This window comes from Myotis yumanensis, unplaced genomic scaffold (assembly GCF_028538775.1).
Source record: "Myotis yumanensis isolate MYYU_CA2020_CCGP unplaced genomic scaffold, mMyoYum1.0.hap1 SCAF_1, whole genome shotgun sequence".
In the NCBI taxonomy this organism is placed as follows: domain Eukaryota; kingdom Metazoa; phylum Chordata; class Mammalia; order Chiroptera; family Vespertilionidae; genus Myotis; species Myotis yumanensis.
The window spans coordinates 49,621,385-49,641,121 of NW_027223752.1; positions in this window are offsets into that span (position 1 = coordinate 49,621,385).

The following is a 19,737-nucleotide window of genomic DNA, read 5'->3' on the forward strand; positions in this document are numbered from 1 at the left end:
TTAAGGATGTGCCGTAAGTTTTACAGTTACTGGATTTTTCAACTTGTTTACAAAAGCAATATTGTTAAATGGCCAGCGGCCAGGCCCAGTTGTTTTTCCTCCTGTGCCGTCTGACAACAGGAAGGCATATTGTCCCCCCCCAGCCAGCTCCCAGGAGGTGCGGAACTGCATTCCATTTTGCTATCTGTTTAATTATCCATTCAGCCGGGCTCTCGCTGAAGCTCTTTCTCGCTTGTTCACAGCCAGATCTGTTCTGGAATGCAGCGAGGAGCTCCTCCCCCACGCCTGCACCCCCTGCAGCAGCCCCTGCACGCAGCTTCACTCGAGAAAATGCCAACCTCCCCCCCATCCTGTCCCTTTGGAACAATGGATCCAAAGGGACTGTGGTAACCTGGGTGACCTTGATACTTGGCTTAACACTCCTGACTCATGGGCTCCTCACTGTTCAGAGAAAGAAGATTGCTTGAGAAGAGTGGTTTCCAAGCAAGGCTGTGGACACCAGAAGCCCCAGGAGAGATTTAAAGCCGGAGCTCACCCTGCCTCGCTCCCAGGCCCTGCCTCGCCCCCAGGTGACTCTCATAACCTAGCAGCCAGGTTGAGTCCTCTGGATTTGAACATCTCTGCCTGCCTTTGGCCCTGAGGTTCTGGGATGCTCTGTCCTGGTGGCGGGAGGGAGGAGACCAGGCCTTCCTTTTGCTCTTTTTTTTTTTTAAATGTATTTTATTGATTTCAGAGAGGAAGAGAGGGGGAGAGAGAGATAGAAACATCAATGATGAGAGAATCATTGATTGGCTGCCTCCTGCACTCCCCACACTGGGGATCGAGCCCACGCCCAGGCATGTGCCCCGACAGAGGATCAAACCATGACCTCCTGGTTTATGGGTCAGTGGTCAACCACTGAGCCACACTGTCTGGGCTCCTTCTGCTCTTTATACCAGCACCAACTAGGAACACACCTGCTCAGCTGGCTGAGCAAGAATAAGCTCACACCTGGTGAAAAGTCATGGCGGGGGGCGGGGAGGGGGGACATCCAGGTGGATGGAGCTTCATTATCAGGGAGCTATCAATAAGCTGGGATGAGCATCTGAGTTGATGCATGGGTCTGGGGGATGGTGTTATCCTGGGACTCCTGCACTGGCTCAGCAGGGCATCCTCAGGGCCTGGGAAAACGTATTCCTGCCCACTTTCTTGGGGCAAGTGCCTCCAGATGAAAGTGCACATAATAACTGCTGCTGGCCTGGCAAAAGGACATAGAAAGGAGGGCGAAGGAGAGATAGCTTGAGGAGGGAGCAGGTTTGTCCCCAGAGAAGTAGACCCGAGGAAGGAGGGACCAGGAGCTCCTGTATTCAAACTCCTCCACCCCGTCCCCTCTGTATTAGTTGGAGTAAGAACAGTAACAGCAGCAATCATGATTACACTGTGGATGGAAAGGGAGCTGTGATAAATCTAACCAAGTCACCTCCCATTTATGGTGACTGGACCATAAATTCCTAACTAGGCAGGTCATGGTGGATAGACACACCCCAGGCCTATAATTTCTTGGGTGACAGGGGTTGTTGTTTTTTGCTTTTGTTTTAAATATATTTTATTGATTTTTTACAGAGAGGAAGGGAGAGGGATAGAGAGTTAGAAACATCGATGAGAGAGAAACATCTATCAGCTGCCTCCTGCACACCTCCTACTGGGGATGTGCCCACAACCAAGGTACATGCCCTTGACTGGAATCGAACCTGGGACCTTTCAGTCTGCAGGCTGACACTCTATCCACTGAGCCAAACCAGTTAGGGCAAGGGTGACAGGGTTTTAAGCAAACCCTGTCTGTTGTTCTTATGCAGCTCGGTTAACACGGCTTTGAAGTGCCAGCAGTGATCCTCTTTTCCAGACCCCGAGAAGGAAAAACCACCCTCAAGAGAGCACATCATCTTGTTAACTATCCTGTAATCCAACCCCTGCCTGGCTTTCTCCCACCCTCACGTAATCTTCCTTAAATTCCCTCCTTAACTCCAAATGCATAAGAGAAAAGGCAAACTGTATTTAAGATCTTGCTTCCAGGCATTGTTGTCAGTTTGGATTCAAATAAACTCTTATAAAAGTTCTTTACATCTTTGGACATTTCTCATGTGGATAAACACTAAGGCTTCCTTTTTCTATAGCACTTAATGGTCTATAACAGACTTGCACATCCGGTATCTCGCTCCATCCTTATACTAGTTCTGAGGTGCAGGCAAGGCAAGCCCATTTGACAATTGAGGGTCCAAAAGAGGGCCCAGTGTCTTGAAAAAAGTCATAGTGTTATACACATTTAGACAAACATGAGCAGAGCAAGGATGATGGGCCAGGTACCAAAACTCACCAGGACAGAAAGGCCCGGATGCCCAGCGAAGGGCAAAACTAGGAAAACAAGAACCTCGTCCCTCCTAGCTTATCACTATCCTCCCCTAGCTTATCACTGATCATGTGGTTTGAGCCTCCTGACCTTTTCCTTCCTAAAGATAACATCTAGGCCTCAATTGGATTTCAGCTCCAGGCCCAGAGAAGCAGCAACACCGGACAAGTGACGCCGTGGCTGTGGCTGTGGCTGTGGCTGTGGCTGTGGCTGTGGCTGTGGCTGTGGCTGCCTTCACACCCGCTGCAGTGACTAATGACCCCCTCCCTGCCTTGGCACCGACCAGTCGGTGGAGACCATGCCCTGCAAGAGCACACCTGGGAAGCTGATGAGTATTCAATCAGGACTTTCCCCTGAGACCTTCCCTAAGATTCCCACCTGCGAGAGAGAGAGAGAGAGAGAGAAATACCCTCAACACAAAAGACCCAGTGCCCTCTCCCTCAGCGGACCACACCCTCGCCATTCCCTTCCCCCTTCTGCCCTCTAAGGGACCTCACAAGGTTTGCAACCCCGGCAGCCATGGGCAACAGCAGATCGTCCCAAGCTGACACCCTGAACCCGCTCCGAGGCCCCTTTTCTCTGACGTCCCAGTGAGCCAAAGCAGCCCAGCCCATGCTCTCCTGCTGCTTCTTCTAGGCCCTTCCATGTTTCGCTGCCCTAAATAAATTCTTGCCTGCGTTGCTGCACTTTGTCTCTTGACTGAAGTCTTTCCTTCTAGAAGGCAAGACCCGAGGTCTCACTGTCTCACCAGTAACAACAGGGCTGCTAAGGGGTGGAGGCGGAATTTGCCCTCGGATCTAATCCCAAGTCTATAGCCCCATGGCCTCCTTCATTAAAATACACGTATTGTGCAGGGCCTTCGCCTTTCTCGGAGTGCTTCCATATGCATGACGCTATTGGACGGTGCAGGGAAGGTTTCAGATCCTTCATTGGTAACAGGAATCTGCAGCTCTGAGAAGTCACACTGACCACACAGCGATGCTGCTTGCAAACCAGGAGCTATAAGAAGGAAGAAGAAAGCTGGGTTAGGGGGGTGGACAGCAGAGAGAGTATAAGGCTTGAAATTAGACTGTAGCTCTTACAAACTGTGACCCTGGGTAAAGTATTTAAGTGTTAAGTTTCCTCATGTATGTTAAAAGATAAATTTTTAAATGTTAAGTAATCACTTTAATCCTACCCTATATAATAAAAGCCTAATATGCAAATAGACCAAACAGTGGAACAACCGGTCACTGACACCAGGAGGCAGACACTCCCACAGGGGGAGTGCCACACAGCCAGAAGCCGAGCTCACAGCTGGTGAGCGCAGCAGCATTGGCAGGAGCCTCTCCCGCCTCCAAGACAGCACTAAGGAGCAGTGAGCCGAACATCAAGGAGCAGCAAGCTGGTGGGTGGTAAGGAGCAAGGGGTCCTGGACTATGAGAGGGATGTCTGACTGTCGGCTTAGGCCCACGTGGGGAGCAGGCAGTCAGACATCCCCTGAGGGGTCCGGGACTGTGATAGGGCATAGGCCGGGCTGAGGGGCCCTCCTCCCCACCCCCCACCCCCCACACACACCCAGTGCACGAATTTTGTGCACAGGGCCTCTAGTACAAATATAAAGATGAACAAGTGTCAAAAAGATTCTATTTAACTCACTGATTAATGAGGAGACCAGTAAGGTGTTCAAAACTGGTTCTGTGGAGAATTCAAAGAGTTTACACACATCTAGGCAATTGGAAATGAATTTACAAATAGTTGCAAAAATACTGGTCAGTATCCTCAGGGCAACAGTCGTTTGCATTCCAACAGACAAACTTATTTGCATCTCTATAGACAAGAATCATTTGCGTTATTATCAGTTTCCTACAACTTGTGGAGTTGTAAAATAGCTGAAAGACAATAAAATGTACAGATCACACAGAAAGGGGCACTATTCAAGGCATCTGGCCTTTTTTCCCCCCTCCTTTCAAAGACTTACATGATTTTCCTGACATTGTAAAATAGGGATGCCCCCGAGGCCATTAGAAGGATTAAGTGAGATGGCATGTTTCCTGCCTGGCATGAAGGAGATGCCCAGTGTTAAAAAAAAAAAAAAATAAACAACAGGCCCAAAATGGAGTCACTTGTGCTAAGCCCCACATCACCAAACCAAGACTTAAAACCCAATTTAATTACGGTGCCAGCCCTCCCAGGAACGAAATCTAAGCCAGTTGATCTGGAATTACCTAGTAAGCACCAGTGAGGTAACCTGCCTGGTAGGCCTGTGCTATCCTCTAAAGAAAGGTGACCTTTCCTGTAGGGAGCAGCTTTAGGGTTAAGCCTCCGACTGACCTGTGGCAGGGCCACAAACAGTTCCCAACTTGGAGGGCAGAGCCCTCCTAGCATAATTAAGCTTAACTTTATAATCCTCCCTAGTTCCTTCCTAGGTAGCTAATGGGCTGTGGGAGGTGCAGCAAGTGCTGCCAAAACAGGTGAAACTCACAAGAACATTGTAAACATGTTGACCACTTCCCTTGTTTTGCTCTCACTATAAAATAAAGCCCCGGCTTGCAGGCTGGGTCTTTCTGTGTCCTCATCCAGGCACGGGAGATCTGCTGAGCCCCAGCTGTATTCTCTTTGTCTGTCTTCTTTAATCCTTCACCGCCCCTCCTCAGGTTCACCAAACCCTTGGCTGTGCTGGCCCAGCACACTTGCCACAAACAGTCAGCTCCTTTAACTTGCTTATGCTGCCTCCCATTCTGCCTGTGAAAGTCTTTCATTTTGAACAGCTCTTCAGAACTCCTTTCTATATGCTAGATGAGATGCTGCCCAATTCATGAATCATTAAGCCAAACCAATAAGATCTTTAAAATTTACTCAGTTGAATTTTGTTGTTTAACAGATTTGGTGGCCACACAGGATCCAAAGGAAAACTCTGACTGCTTTGTGGACAATAAACACAGGCACCAGTACCTGTAAATCATCTGTGTTGAGTTCTCTGTGTTTCTTGCCATTTTCAAGGACCAAGGACTGTGGGTAAGTTCCTCTCAATTCTGAGATTCACTCTCTTTGCAGCGATCTCCCAATCTCATTGGCTTTCAAGGACAGCTTTAACAGGTCAGCCTAGACCAGCGTTTTACCAGTGTGCCATGAGAATTTTTAAAACTTGCAATACCTGGCTATTTAGTCAGGGGCACTGACCTCTTTTCCCTTAGATGGTCAAATGAAATAATGACAACAATCAACAAAACAATAGCCATCGGTGTGAAAGAATCAAAATTATACCTATTTTTGTCAGATCAGCAAAAAATATAAGTTTTGGTGTGCCGCAGAATTTTAGTAATTAGTTTATGTGTGCTATGGGACAAAAAAGGTTGGAAATTGATGGCCTAGATCAGTGGTCGGCAAACTGCGGCTCACAAGCCACATGCGGCTCTTTGGCCCCTTGAGTGTGGCTCTTCCACAAAATACCGTGTGCGGGCGCACACGTACAGGGAACGTTGCGGAGTGAAAGAAGATGTAGTGTCGAGGATTGAGAAAGGTATGTTAAGATGGTTTGGACATATAGAGAGGATGAACGAAAGGAGATAGACGAAACAAGTATACGAGTGTGGATGGGAGAGTTGGAAGGGGTCGACCTCAGTGAACGTACCTCAATCAGATTGAGGACGTTTTTAGCAAAGGCCAGCTTAGGAGTACCCTAATTAAGTTAATAACAATGTACCTACCTATATAGTTTAAGTTTAAAAAATTTGGCTCTCAAAAGAAATTTCAGTCATTGTACTGTTGATATTTGGCTCTGTTGACTAATGAGTTTGCTGACCACTGGCCTAGACCGACAGGAGGCTCTAACAGAGAGCCAGTCCTTAGCAGCCTGAACAAGCAACCTTAAGAAAATAAAAACAATAATTCAGCCCAGCTGGCATGGCTCAGTGGTTGAGCATAAACCCATGAACTAGGAGGTCACGGTTCAATTCTCGGTCATGGCACATGCCCGGGTTGTGGGCTCGATTCCCAGTAGGGGGCGTGCAGGAGGCAGCCGATCCGTGATTCTCCCTCATCATTGATGTTTCTCTCTCTCTCTCTCCCTCTCTCTCTCTCTCTCCCTCTCCCTTCCTCTCTGGAATCAATAAAAATATATTTAAAGAAAAAACAGAAAACAATAATTCAAAAAGTGCACTCCTATGATTGCAGCATTATTTACAATAATATCTATACTAATAAAAGGGTGATATGCTAATTAGACCGGGAGACCTTCCAGACATCCTTCCGGACAAAGCCATGGTGGCAGGGCTGAGGCAGAGGCGGTTAGGGGTGAGCAGGCCAGCGGAGTGGGGGGAGGGGCAGTTGGGGGTGAGCAGGCTGGTGGGGGGGGGGGCAGTTGGGGACAAGCAGGCCGGCAGGGGGGGCAGTTGGGGGTGATCAGGCCAGCAGGGGGGCAGTTTGGGGCAAGAAGGCCAGCGGGGGGCGGGGGGGCAGTTGGGGGCAAGCAGGCTGGCAGGCAGAGTTGTTAGGGGCGATCAGGCAGGCAGGTGAGCAGTTAGGACCCAGCAGTCCCAGATTGGAGAGGGTGCAGGCCGGGCTGAGGGACACCCCTCCTCCCACCCCATGCACAAATTTTGTGTACTGGGCCACTAGTGTTACAATAATAGCCACTTATATGTGGAATCTAAACCACAAAATAAATGAACATGCAAAACAGAAACAAACTCATAGATACAAAGAACAAGCTGATGGCTGGCAGATGGGAGGGGGGTTGAGGGGCTGGGTGAAAAGGGTAAAAGGAATTAAGAAGTACAGACCGCCAGTTATAAAAATAGTCACAGGATGTAAAGCACAGCATAGGAAATACAGCCAATAACATTCTAATAACTATGTATAGCGTCAAATGGGTAGTAGACTTACTGAGATGGTCACTTGGTAAGGTATGGAAGTGTCTAATCACTAAATTGTACATCTGAAACTAATATATTAGTTTGTATTATAAACTAATTAAACCACAATTAAAATAAATATTTTAAAAAATAAAAAGGGGTTAACATGGTAAATTTTATATTATATATATTTTATCACCAAAACCAAAAAAAAGGAAGAAAAAATAAACCTAAGCTGTGAGCTCCCTGTAGGCGAGGCCTATATTTTTTACTTCTCTGGTTTCTGCTCAGTGATATTAACAAAGGCAATGCCTGGGGAGGGGATGGAGAAAGGGAGGGCATCTGTGGGTCAGCGGCCCATGAAGATCAGAGATAGGAGCTGTGGGGTCCTTGCAGTTCTCTGCCCCCAGGACCCGCATATCCTATAGGCCCTCCTTCTAGACCAGCAGCCCTGGCTCCCACCTCTCCTGGCCTGAAGCGGGCACTATAGCCACACACCTACCTACCAGCGCTCCATCCCTGCTGACCTGGAAGGCCACGCCACTGTGTCCCCGGGCGCTCAAATCACACCCAACAAATTTGTTCCCAGTTGTGCCATGTTCTCACCACCTGTCTGCGCCTTTGCACAGACCATATCCTCCGTCTGGAAAGTCCTACTTCACTTGCTACCTGGTGGAGTCCACCTCATCCTTCAAGTCTCAGTTCACATCTACCTGCTCTCTGAAGCCCTCCCTGGTCTCCTCCTCTGTGCTCCACAGCACCCTGCTGTGCCTCCCCCTCAGCATCTAACACCCCAATCTGTAATTGTTGGCATCTCTCACTGGAGGAATGGGGGTGGGGCTGGGGAACAGGTGGAACACATCCCCCTTCTTCCTAGCTTAGGGCCCAACATTTACGCAGCTGATCCTCTTCTGCCTGGCCATGGGGGTGACCCCAGCCCCAGCCCCAGCCCCAGCCCCAGGGAGACAGATCCTCATTAGTCTACCCCAATCACAGCATCCCATTTCTATGACCAGAAACTGGCTGAGGAGGGGGCACATGATCTAATTCTGGCCAATGAAATGTGAGAGGAAATTTGCTGGGGGGACTTGCAGGAATGTTTCTTTGTGCTTAAAAAGACCTGGGACTGGGACAGGAGGAAGGAGGCCCCTTTTTGCCCCTGGGCTTGGTCATCAACATTTGTTAGGTGGACTTGCTGCAGCCGCCCTGGGATAAATCATCACCAACTCACTGAGGATGGGGGAGCAGAAAGACATGTTATCAAGCAAGGTCCAGGCAAGAACCATGCGGATATGTTAACAGGAAAATTTACTATGAATAACTAGGGGCCCAGTGCACGAATTTGTGCACCTTGAAAGGTACTGTAGTCCGCAAGGCTATGGTGGGCACAGGGGTGGGTCTCAGCCCATCCTCCGCGCCCCCATCCGGCCCCTCCTGCCACGGCCCCAGTCCCCTGTCTGCTGGCAGCCCCGCTCCCGCCTCTGCCACTCCCATGCACTGATGGTGCCAGCCCCACTCGCACCCGCCGACAGCACGGAGCGATTGGGACCGGTGCCAGCAATGAGTGCGAGTGGGGCCAGCGCCATCAGCAGGTGCAAGCAGTGGCTGCTGCCCCGATCACCCCTCAGGAGCAGGGGGAGGTGGAGAAACCCTCAGGGGCAGTGGGGGCTGGCAGCTGCAGCTTGCACCCATTGACCGTGCTGAGCAATCAGGACCGGCACCAGGTACCAGCAGCAGGTACGAGCGGTGGCTCCAGTACCAGCTGTGGGTGCAAGCAGGGCCAGCACCAGCAGTGGGTGTGAGAGGTGGCTGCCGCCAGGAGCTGGCAGCAGGTATGAGTGGTGACTCTGGCACCGGCAGTGGGTGCAAGTGGGGCCAGCACTGGCAGCAGGTACGAGCACGAGGCAGGTCTGTAGCGCACAGGAGCAAAGAATTTTCAGTAACCACCAGAGGCTCGCCCTGATGACAGAGACCTGTGCCCTGCCTTGGTCTGGTGCCCCCCTTCACCTGCTCTGCCACCGTGGCCAACACCCACCATGTTCCACGCATGCCCCCTGGTGGTTAGTGCACGTCATAGCGACCGGTTGTTCGGTTGTTCAGTTGTTCCACTGTTTGGTCTATTTGCATATTAGGGTTTCATATATATAGATTGTTAACTGGGTAACCAAAAGGGTAAAAATGGAGGTGGTGCCTGAAGGGAGCAAATAGCACTTTTAAGGCTGGGGAACAAAGTAGAGGTCAGAAGTTAACACCTACATAGAGGTAGGGTTCCATGGAGCTGAAATGTGGACCGCAGAGAAGGAGGTGCTGCCTGGCTGGTGCTGGCATCTCTGAGCTTGGGGTATGAGCCCACTGCGGCCTGGACCCAGGCTCTGCGGAGGGGGTACCATGAGGCTGTATCTGTTGCAAAAACAGCAAATTGATTCAGGAGGAATGGCCTCCCTCTGCCGGGTGAAGAGGGGCGGCTGGAGTGATGCTGACAGGAGCAGGAAGTGCCGCCTCCAGCCCCACGGCCTCCCTCCAGCGCCCCCTAGTGGCCGATTTTGATGGGAGCCCCTAGCAAAGCAAAAGTGCGTGTGTAGTTCCAGCCTCCAGATCACAAAGCCCAGCGTGGGAGGGTGGGTTTGGAACAGAGACGGTAGCCTAAATAACTGATACAGATGCAGAGCGCCTGCGTCCTGGAAGACATGGCTGAGCCAACAAAGGGAGAAACCATGCGGCTGCTCTACCCCAGACTTCCTGTCGTGAGAGAACATCCGTGTCTCCAAGCATGTGGCTCCTGCTCCGCTTTTCTGTTACTGGCCCAGCATCCGCACTGCCCTGCCTGGTCTCAGTCAGCCCTGTTCCCCGACAGGCCCCAGCCCTGCGCTGCAACGTGGGTAAGCCTTCATGAGGCTGACCGGAAGCCCCGCCACCTGCGGCTGGTGTGCTGCTGGGGCTGGGTCTTTGACTCCAGCTCCTGGGTTGAATCTCTGCTCCTCGCTCAATATGCCAAGTCAGGCCCCCTCTCACCTTTCCCAGCCTCCATTTCCTCATCTACAAAAATGGGGATATTAGGAATAGAGGGCTCATCGGATCAAGGTGAAGACTAAGTGAGGGTCTGTGCGGAGTGCTGATGCCCCCTCCCAGAGGGCACTGTTAGCTGCGGTACTTGGTCAGCACCTTGCATGCTGCTGTTTTGTTGGATGGTTGGTTGGTTGGATGGTTGGTTGGTTGGTTTTTTGGTTGATCCTCATGCAAGGATATTTTTCCATTGATTTTTAGAAGGAAGGGGGAGACACAGAGAGAAACATCAGTATGAGAGAGACACAGCAATTGGTTGCCACCTGCACACGTCCAGGGCCGGGGATTGAGCCTGTAACCGAGGCATGCGCCCCTGACTGGAATCAAACCCAGGACCCTTCAGTCCTCAGGCTGATGCTGTATCCACTGAGCCAAACTGGCTGAGGCGCATGCTGCTGTTTTGACAAATAGGCTTCAGTTTGGCTCTCAGAGAACCCAGTTCCACCCGTGCCTCCCAGGGAGAGTCAGACTCTGTGCCTCCCCTTGCTGGGCTCAGGCCACTGGCCCAGGAACCTGCTGGCACCTGCCCCAGGCTCCCAGGACCCCTCCCCGTTTTCCTGCCTCAGAGCATCTCGATACCTTGTTGTTGCTATGGCTCTGCAGCATGTGCTACATGTAGATACCCTGTCTGTCATCAGCCTGGACTTCCTTTCCTTGCAGCGGGGCCTGGTTCTGCTTCTGCATTCTGCTCCCTTCCCAGCAGTCTTGTCCCTCCCCGCCTCCCTGGGCCCTCTCATGGCCTCCCTGAGACATGCTCATTTCAATGCGTTGCTCTTCAGCAGTGTTGGTTTCCTAGTGCTGTGCTAACAGCTACATGCTTGGTGGCTTAAAAGAACAGAGACTTATCCCCTCACAGTTTTGGAGGCCAGAAGTCTGTCAGCATGGCCACACCCCCTCTGAGGGCTCTTCTAGCTCCTGGCGGCCCAGGCGTGCCTTGGCTTTTGCAGCATTACTCCAACCTCTGCCTCTGTCCTTGCCTGGCCTTCTCCTCTCTGTGTCTCTATGTGCCTTCTCTGTCTCTCCTAAGGATGCTCTCGTTGAATTTAGGGCCCACCCTCATGCCGTATGAGCTCACCTCAAGACCCTTATCTTAGTTACACCTACAGAGACACTATTTCCAAATACAGTCACATCCTGAGGTCCCAGGTAATATGAAAACTGGGGAACACTACTGAACCCGTTATAAGTAGAGAGATCCAGATGCCGTGAGGAAAGCTAAAGACAGAGCGGCCGTCTCCACCCAGACATGGGGGTTCCTTCTTCTGGAGCCAACTGTCACATGTGGGGCAACCCCAACATTTCAACCCCTGCAACCACCAGCTCCCGGCGGTCAGTGGTCACTGCTAGGCTCTCAGGAAGTTACGGGACACCCTCCCCCCCTTTGCAGTTTATCTACAGGTTGTTGGTAAGGTCTGCAGGTCAAACACGCACTGTAAATACAGCCATTTCCATTTGGGAACTGGGGGTGTTGTGAGGGGAAAAGGAAAATAATTAAACAAATGAAGGCAAACTCTTCATCATCCACAAAGCAGTACACAAAAACCAGGCCACTCCTCTGGACCATCAATAAATAATCCAGACCACAAAAATAACGCATTAGACAGCTTGGATCACAGTAGCATGCGAAAGCCCGTGGAACTTTCTAAAATTAATTTGCTTCATTTTGGTTTATTAAAATTGCACTCATCTATCTCCCCTGTTAAATATTTTATTTTTTCATATTAATGGCTGCAATTTCAGCTTGTGCCTGTTTCTTTCATTAACACTGTACAAACTTAATATCATTAGTAGTTTTTCCCTTAATTATGTGACTAGAGAAGAAAAACACCAAAGTTTCCGTGAAATTGGAATAGTATATCTAAATTGCCTCATGTTTATTTTAACATTAACAGTAAATGAAGCTAATGGGCTTTTATATTATTAAAAGCACTCATTTGTGTCCTGCCTGTTCTAATATATAACAAAGCTTTAAAAGATGTTAAATAATTAGTTATTTAATAGGGAGAAGTGGAATCGATCAAATGAAAGCGAAAGTTGAAGGTAACCAATGGACACAGACGAGGGGTCTGTCCCTTTTAGGGGTGTCAAACAGGAGTCCCTCTCCCCAGGTGCCCTGCCCCGCTGTCAACATGAGAATCCCAATTCATCATGACGCTGGGAAGACAAAGCAACAAAATCTATTGCTGCAGCTCCACGAAGGACACACACGTGGGGGAGGGAGGCAATAAAGTGTGCAATTATTTCCGGCAACCTCCATTCATAATTCAATACCTGCGCACGGCCCGTGGCAGGCTGGGACTCGGAGGTCCTCTGCGGGAGGGAGGCCCTGCCGTGGCAGCTGCTGGCCCCACTCCTCCCTTCCAGCCTCCTCACCTCCACGTAGAGGGGTCTCGGGGGATGTAGAGGATGCTGATGCATGAAGGCTTCCTCTGCGTTAGGCGCCCAGTGAGACGCGGGGGAGGATTCTGGCCTGTGGGTCTAAAAGGGGTGCCGGACTATTGTCACTCTCCTGCTAAACACCTACAAGGACTCCCTGTGGCCTCCTCTTTCAAGGCCAGCCTCCTTGCTTGGCACGTGAGGCCCTGCCTATCCGAGCCTCGCTCCTGCTCTTCCCAACATTTGTACTCCGTTCCACCCCGCTGGGTTCCTCCCCGGGCCCAGCACACGCCATGTTGCCCCATCTCCTCACCTTTACCCATACCATTGTCCTCGCCTGAAACCACTTTCGCCCTTCCTCCTGCCTACCAACTGCTGGTCATTCTTTGCCGTGCAAATTCCAGACCCTCCAGGAGGGACTGCCTGGTCCCTCTGTCTCCTGAATTTCTATAGCGGTGGTTCTCAAACTTGAGTGTGCATCAGACTGGCGGAGAGGACTTGTTACACACGGATCGCTCGGCCCACCCCGGGAGTGTTGGATTTCACAGGTCTGAATTTCTAACGCGTCCCAGGTGCTGCTGCTGCCACTGGTCTGGGGACCACACTTGGAGAACTACCAGAGCATATGCAGTCACTAGGCCATCAGGCACTGTGCCTGAGAGCTTCTCTTGGCACGTGGCCAAGACTTGTCTCCTCACACAGATAGCAGGTTCCTTGGGGGCAGGGACTCTGGGCTAGGCCTCTATGTCCTTCAAAACACCACTAGCTCAGGCAGGGATGGGCTTGTGGTGCTTGAGCCGACGATTTCTGATGAACCGAATGACTAGTTGCCATGGAGTTGCATTCATTCCTTAGAAAAATCTCAGTTTTATAGGTGAGGAAGCTGAGGTCTAGAGAGGTGAAGTAAGTTGCTGAAGGTCACACAGCTAAGTGACAGACATGATCTGAACCCAGGTTCATCCCCAGACCCAGGACCAATGCGTTTTCATTAAGTGATTTCAGACAGGAGGACGTGGGAGGACACGGCACCTGTGTTAGGAGGAGGCTGGCTGCTTTTGTCACTGCTGTGCTAAGGAGCTTGGTCTTCCAGGGAAGTTACATCTTGTAAGGGGGGAATTGAAATGCTTCCCTCTCCATAGAGTAGTGACCCATTAGTCTGGGCAGAATAAACATGATGACTAAGCTCTATCCCTCCTGCTCCCCTCCAATAAATTACTGTGCTTTGTCACCCTGAACTTGGGTGCAGTCTCAGAATCCTTCTCAATGTACCAACTGATTGGCATTTCTATATTTGCCACTCAAATTCTAGTCCAGCCCTGCCAGCGTGGCTCAGTGGTTGAGCATTGACCTATGAACCAGGGGGTCATGGTTTGATTCCTGGTTGTGGGCTTGATCCCCAGTGTGGGGTATGCAGAAGGCAGCCGATCAATGATTCTCTCTTGTCATTGATGTTTCTGTCTCTCCCTCTCCCTTCCTCTCTGAAATCAATAAAAAAATATATATTTTTTAAATTCTAGTCCAACTTCTCCACTATGCAGATGAGAAAACTGCAGCCCAGAGAAGAAATGCAAACTGGACACACAGCAAATTAGTGATATGTATTATAGTTAGCTCTTGCTGTGTAACAAATTATCCCAACTTCAACAGTTTAAAACAACAACCATTCATTGACCCATAGTTTCTGTGTGACATGAATTTGGGAGCAATTTAGCTGAGTGGTTCAGGCTCAGGGTCTCCTGTGTGGCTGCAATCAGGATGCTGGCAGGAGATGCAGTCACCTAAGTCTTGATGGGCTGGAGGCCTAAGTTCCTCATCACTCGAGCCTCTCCATGGGCTGACTGAGAGTCCTCCTCTTCCTTGAGATCAATAAATTTAAGAGAAATTGATGAGGAAGTTACAATGCCTTTTCCTGCCTGGTCTCTGAAGTCACATATCATTGTTTCTACTTTATTCTATCTATAAGAGACATGCCACTAAGTCCAGTCCACATTCAAGGGGAGGGGAATTAGTATCCATCATTGCCAGGAGGAATATCAAAGAATTTGTGGCTTAGTCTGGTAGTTCATTTGGTTAGCAGTGGTTTTCAACCTTCCTAATGCTGCGACCCTTTAATACAGTTCCTCATGTTGTGGTGACCCCCAACCATAACATTATTTTTGTTGCTACTTCATAACTGTAATTTTGCTACTATTATGAATCGTAATGTAAATATCTGATATGCAGGATGTATTTAGGCAACCACTGTGAAAGGGTCGTTCGACCCCAAAGGGGTCGCGACCCACAGGTTGAGAACCGCTGGTTTAGAGAGTCGTCCCAACATGCCAAGGTTGTGGGTTCAATCCCCAGTCAGGACACATATAAGAATCAGCCATTGAATGCATAAATAAGTGGAACAAATTGATGTTTTTCTTTCTCTCTCTCTCTCCCTCTCTCCCTTCCTTTTTCTCTAAAATCAATAAATAAAAACTTTAAAAAAAAGAATTTATGAACACCACATGATGGAACAGGATCTACAACTCAAAATGTCCAATTTTTTTCTCAATTGTGAAATAAATCAGACAAACTATATGGCTGTAACCTGCTTTCCCCCTTCCCTGGCAGCTTGAAAAGTCTTTTCTTTGTCCTGGGTGTTCTCCAGTTTCACTCTGATTAATCTACATGTGAAATCTAGTCGTTTAACCTCTTATGGCTTCTTAAAACTATGGACCAATATCTTTCGTCAGGTCTGGAAATTCTTAGCCATTATTGGCTGAATTATTGCCTCTGCCCCATTCTCTTACTCTTCTCCTCTGGGACTCTGATTCGATATATATTACCTATTTTAACTTTATCTCCCATATCTCTTGGCTTCTCTTTCATATTCGCCATCTCCGTTTCTCTCTCGGCTACATTCATCTTAGTTCACTGATTCTCTCCTCAGCTATATCTAACATGCTGTTATACATATCTGTTGAGTGTTTATTTCACTTTTGTTTTTCACTTCTAAATGTACTATTTCAGTGATGGCGAACCTTTTGAGCTCGGCGTGTCAGCATTTTGAAAAACCCTAACTTAACTCTGGTGCCGTGTCACGTATAGAAATTTTTTGATATTTGCAACCATAGTAAAACAAAGATTTATATTTTTGATATTTATTTTATATATTTAAATGCCATTTAACAAAGAAAAATCAACCAAAAAAATGAGTTCGCGTGTCACCTCTGACACACGTGTCATAGGTTTGCCATCACTGTACTATTTCCTTCCTTTTACAATCCATGAAGCCTCTCTCTTTCTCTTTTTAGATATGATCCTCTTCCCTGCAGATATTATCAACTTTGTCTTTTTGCTGCTTTCAGATAATAAGCATCAAGCTCTCTAGTCTGTGTCTGATAATTCCAATATCTGAAATCTTGCAAATCTGTTTCTGCTGATTCTCGGGTCCTCATTTCCAGAGCGTTGCTTCCTTGTGTACTTTGTTAGTTTCTGTCTGAGTTGATTTTCCTCGGAAAATTGCTTTTGGGGTGATTCTGTGTGGTCTGGGATGAAATCACCTGTGTTCACCTCTGCCCGATACCTTAAAGGCATTCCCAGTCCAACCCTACTTTACGTTAAGTTACTCTGACCATCCAGGTTCTGTGCATTGGGCCTTGACACCTTCCAGCCCATTCTCCTCACTGTCTTCCTCCCAGGGTCTTCTGAGACACAGCTCTGATGCTCTGTCCCCACAGCTCCCAGCCCTTCGCTGGCTCCCGGCACTCAGGACCATCCAAGCTGGCCTCCAGAGCTCCACTATCCCCTCCAGCCTCTCTCCCGGGGTCCCACCAGACTTAGGTGTCTGGATCCTCGAACTCCCTCACTAAGACTTAGGAACCCACAGCTCAGTCTCAAGTTCTGGCTGGGCGAGTGGAGTTGATGGGCAAACCAAGTTCCCCCAGTGTCCAAAGGCAAACCCTGGCATTGGCTGCTTCTGCCTTGTCATTGTCTCCTCAGGAACCAATGAAGATACTTCAGTCTCTATCCTATAAGGATATAGACCTGACTCCACCTCCCCACAGGCTCCTAGAGATGATCCAGTTGGACTACTCTCTCTGCTCTTCCAGGAACTTCCCCTTCTGCCTCCTCTGAATGCTCACAGCTTTGTCCCAGGCTCCCCTGGTGGGGGCTGTCGGATCTCCCTCAGGAGTCCCTGAGATGGCCTATTGCTTCCTCTCTCCCTGAAAGTTTCTAGCCCTCTCAGCTATAACCTTTGGCCTGGTGGATGCCTTCAAAGCCAAGCCAGCCCTGACTTTAGGGGACATAGGAGGTCACCCCTGAAGGAGGGCGGATGGGCACCTGAGAGAAGGTGGAGATGGAACGGAGCCTGGTGGGTGGTGGAGGCCGAGTTCCAGAATGAAGGCACCGACCCCACCACTCATTCATTTGTTCAACAAACAATTATTAGGGGCTGCTCCATGCCAGGCACTGGGTGGACGCTGGAAGGGAACAGGCAGACACAGTACTTTTCCTAAAGGAGCATATAGCACAGGGGAGGGGCCAAGGAACAGTGAGACACTGAGCAGTCACAGCGGTATGGTCAGGGCTGGGGCCAAATCACTCCTTCCTGGATCTCAGTTCCTCATCTGTAGCCATTAGCCACCTCCTGGGGCAGGTGGGATGGTCAATGAGATCACACAGAGAAAGTCCCCACCGGTGAGGGGAGCTTAAGGCATTTTCCAAAGTGAGGGCTGAGTCATGAGAATGGGATGCAAAGAGTTTAGTGAGTCATGGACAAGTTCTTCTACAAAGGACACAGAATAAAAACATTGCATGCATCACTGGTAATAAGGGTACTGTGTTGAGAAGCTCCTACCTTACTTATAAGGGGGTATGTGTGCAGACACTGAGTCATGTGGAATATGGACTTTTTTTCAAAGAAGGTTGAAGGCCACTAGCCGAGTGGTTCCCAGCAGGGTCTGGGGGTCACACAGGTTTAGTTCAAATGCTGTCCCCGCCCGTCTCACAGACACTGTGTGATGTGGACGCTTCCTTTCACCTCTGAGCTCGCCGGCTGCTGTGAGGACTGATGGGACAGCGCGTGCGAAATCGCTCAGAACAGCACCTGGGACATCGCAGGGCTTCAAAATGCGGGTACCTGTTCTTCGTGTTAGTTTTGTTTAGACCTCACAGGCTAATCACAGTATCTCTGGTTTAAAACATGACAAGTAAAAAGACAGCTAGCGTTGTGGTTTTATCTCTATCAGTAACTAACACTCTTAGGTGTTTGTGTACCAGAAACCAACCTCATTTAATGCTCACAGCAGCTCGGTCAGGAAAGTTCTACCATTATTCCCATTTCACAGCTGAGGAAACCGAGGTCATGGGCAGCTGGGACTTATGTGGGTCTCACAGGTGAACTAACCACACTCACCTCCTGCCCCAGCGCCAGCAGATGCCCCGCCCCACCCAGATTCAGGGCCTTGTCTGGCCCCAAGGCCCAGTGGCTCCGATTTCCAGCCTCCTGGGCTGATCCCGGCTGCTGGTCCTGTCCTCCGCAGCCCTATCTTCAGGTGCCCTGGCCTGGCCGCTCTCTCCCAGGGCCCTCAGGCACTAGCCTGTCCTCTTGCTATCACACTCCAGCTGCTTCTTATTTAAAACCCCAGCCCCTCAGTCAGTGGTTCTCACCCTGTGGGTCGCAACCCCTTTGGGGGTCGAACGACCCTTTCACAGGGGTCACCTAAGACCATCGGAAAACACGTATATAATTACATATTGTTTTTGTGATTAATCACTATACTTTAATTATGTTCAATTTGTAACAATGAAAATACATCCTGCATATCAGATATTTACATTACGATTCATAACAGTAGCAACATTACAGTTATGAAGTAGCAACGAAAATAATGTTATGGTTGGGGGTCACCACAACATGAGGAACTGTATTAAAGGGTCGCGGCATCAGGAAGGTTGAGAACCAGTGCCCTCAGGGTTCCCCGGGGCTGCCTTGGGCCTGGCAGCGGCCAGGGAGCTGGTCACAGGCACCGGAGGAGCCTGGTCTTGGAGGCCGGGCCAGGCCTGGGGGCGATGGCCCTATCTCGAATGGCCAGGGAAACGGGCTCAGCTTCTACCACAGTCTCTGGAATGAGAAAGCAACTGAAAGGAGGTCTTCCCACTGGAGCCCCAACGTGGGAGATGACTCCTGGCCCGGATGTAGAGTCTGGGCAGAGGACTGCCAGGTGGCCTGACGTGCCCACGTGGAGGAAACCGGGAGCACGGGCGGCATCCCAGCACAGTGTCAGCTGCTGGCTCATCCACATCGATCATCCAGTCCTTAAGACATATTAAAATGGATTTAAAAAGACATTTTGCATTTTCCCTCCTTAACACCCACATTATTGCCACACATCGGCTTTTGTTTTAATTAAAATCGGTTTTGAAATCCTCCATGAAACTTCAGTGGGATTGTTAAAGGCAGCAATTTCCTTATCGGCAGTGCATCCCCACAACATACTGTAATAGTTATTTTGCAACAAAGCACAAGTCTTATTAATTTAGCTCAATCAAATCAGCGCCACGTTAATTTATGGGGCTGTAAAAATCTGGCAGTGCCGCTCTAGATCAAGGAACTTAGGGCAGGCAAGACACCAAGTGGGATGTTTATTTTGTACAATGGTCCCTAACTGCATTTCTGTGATTTAAAAGCTTTTCGAGGCGTGCGATGATAATATTACATGCATATAGAATTGTGTGTTTGCTATGCCTCATTACTCCCCACAGAGACCCAAAATCATTTGGTATTCAACTCCTACCTAAAATATTTCCTTTTACATACAAATATTTTTTCTGCTTTAAATGGCTTCTCTATGTTAAATTTTTTTTTCCGGGGCTGTGAAGCAAGATCGTTTCCTATATGAAGTTCTATTTTGGTCCAGTATTGATATTTAGTGGTGGTTACTGAGTGGGGAGTTGGCGTTCCCCCCTTCTCTTCCTCTCACCAATCCCTCCGAATTCGAAGTAGGTGAAGTTTCCTGTTGGGTTTATTTTGCGTTTCCCCCTCCCTTCCAGTCCCTGCTTCTCAGTTTACTTTGCTGATGACTTTCTTCTTCAGAGACTAGC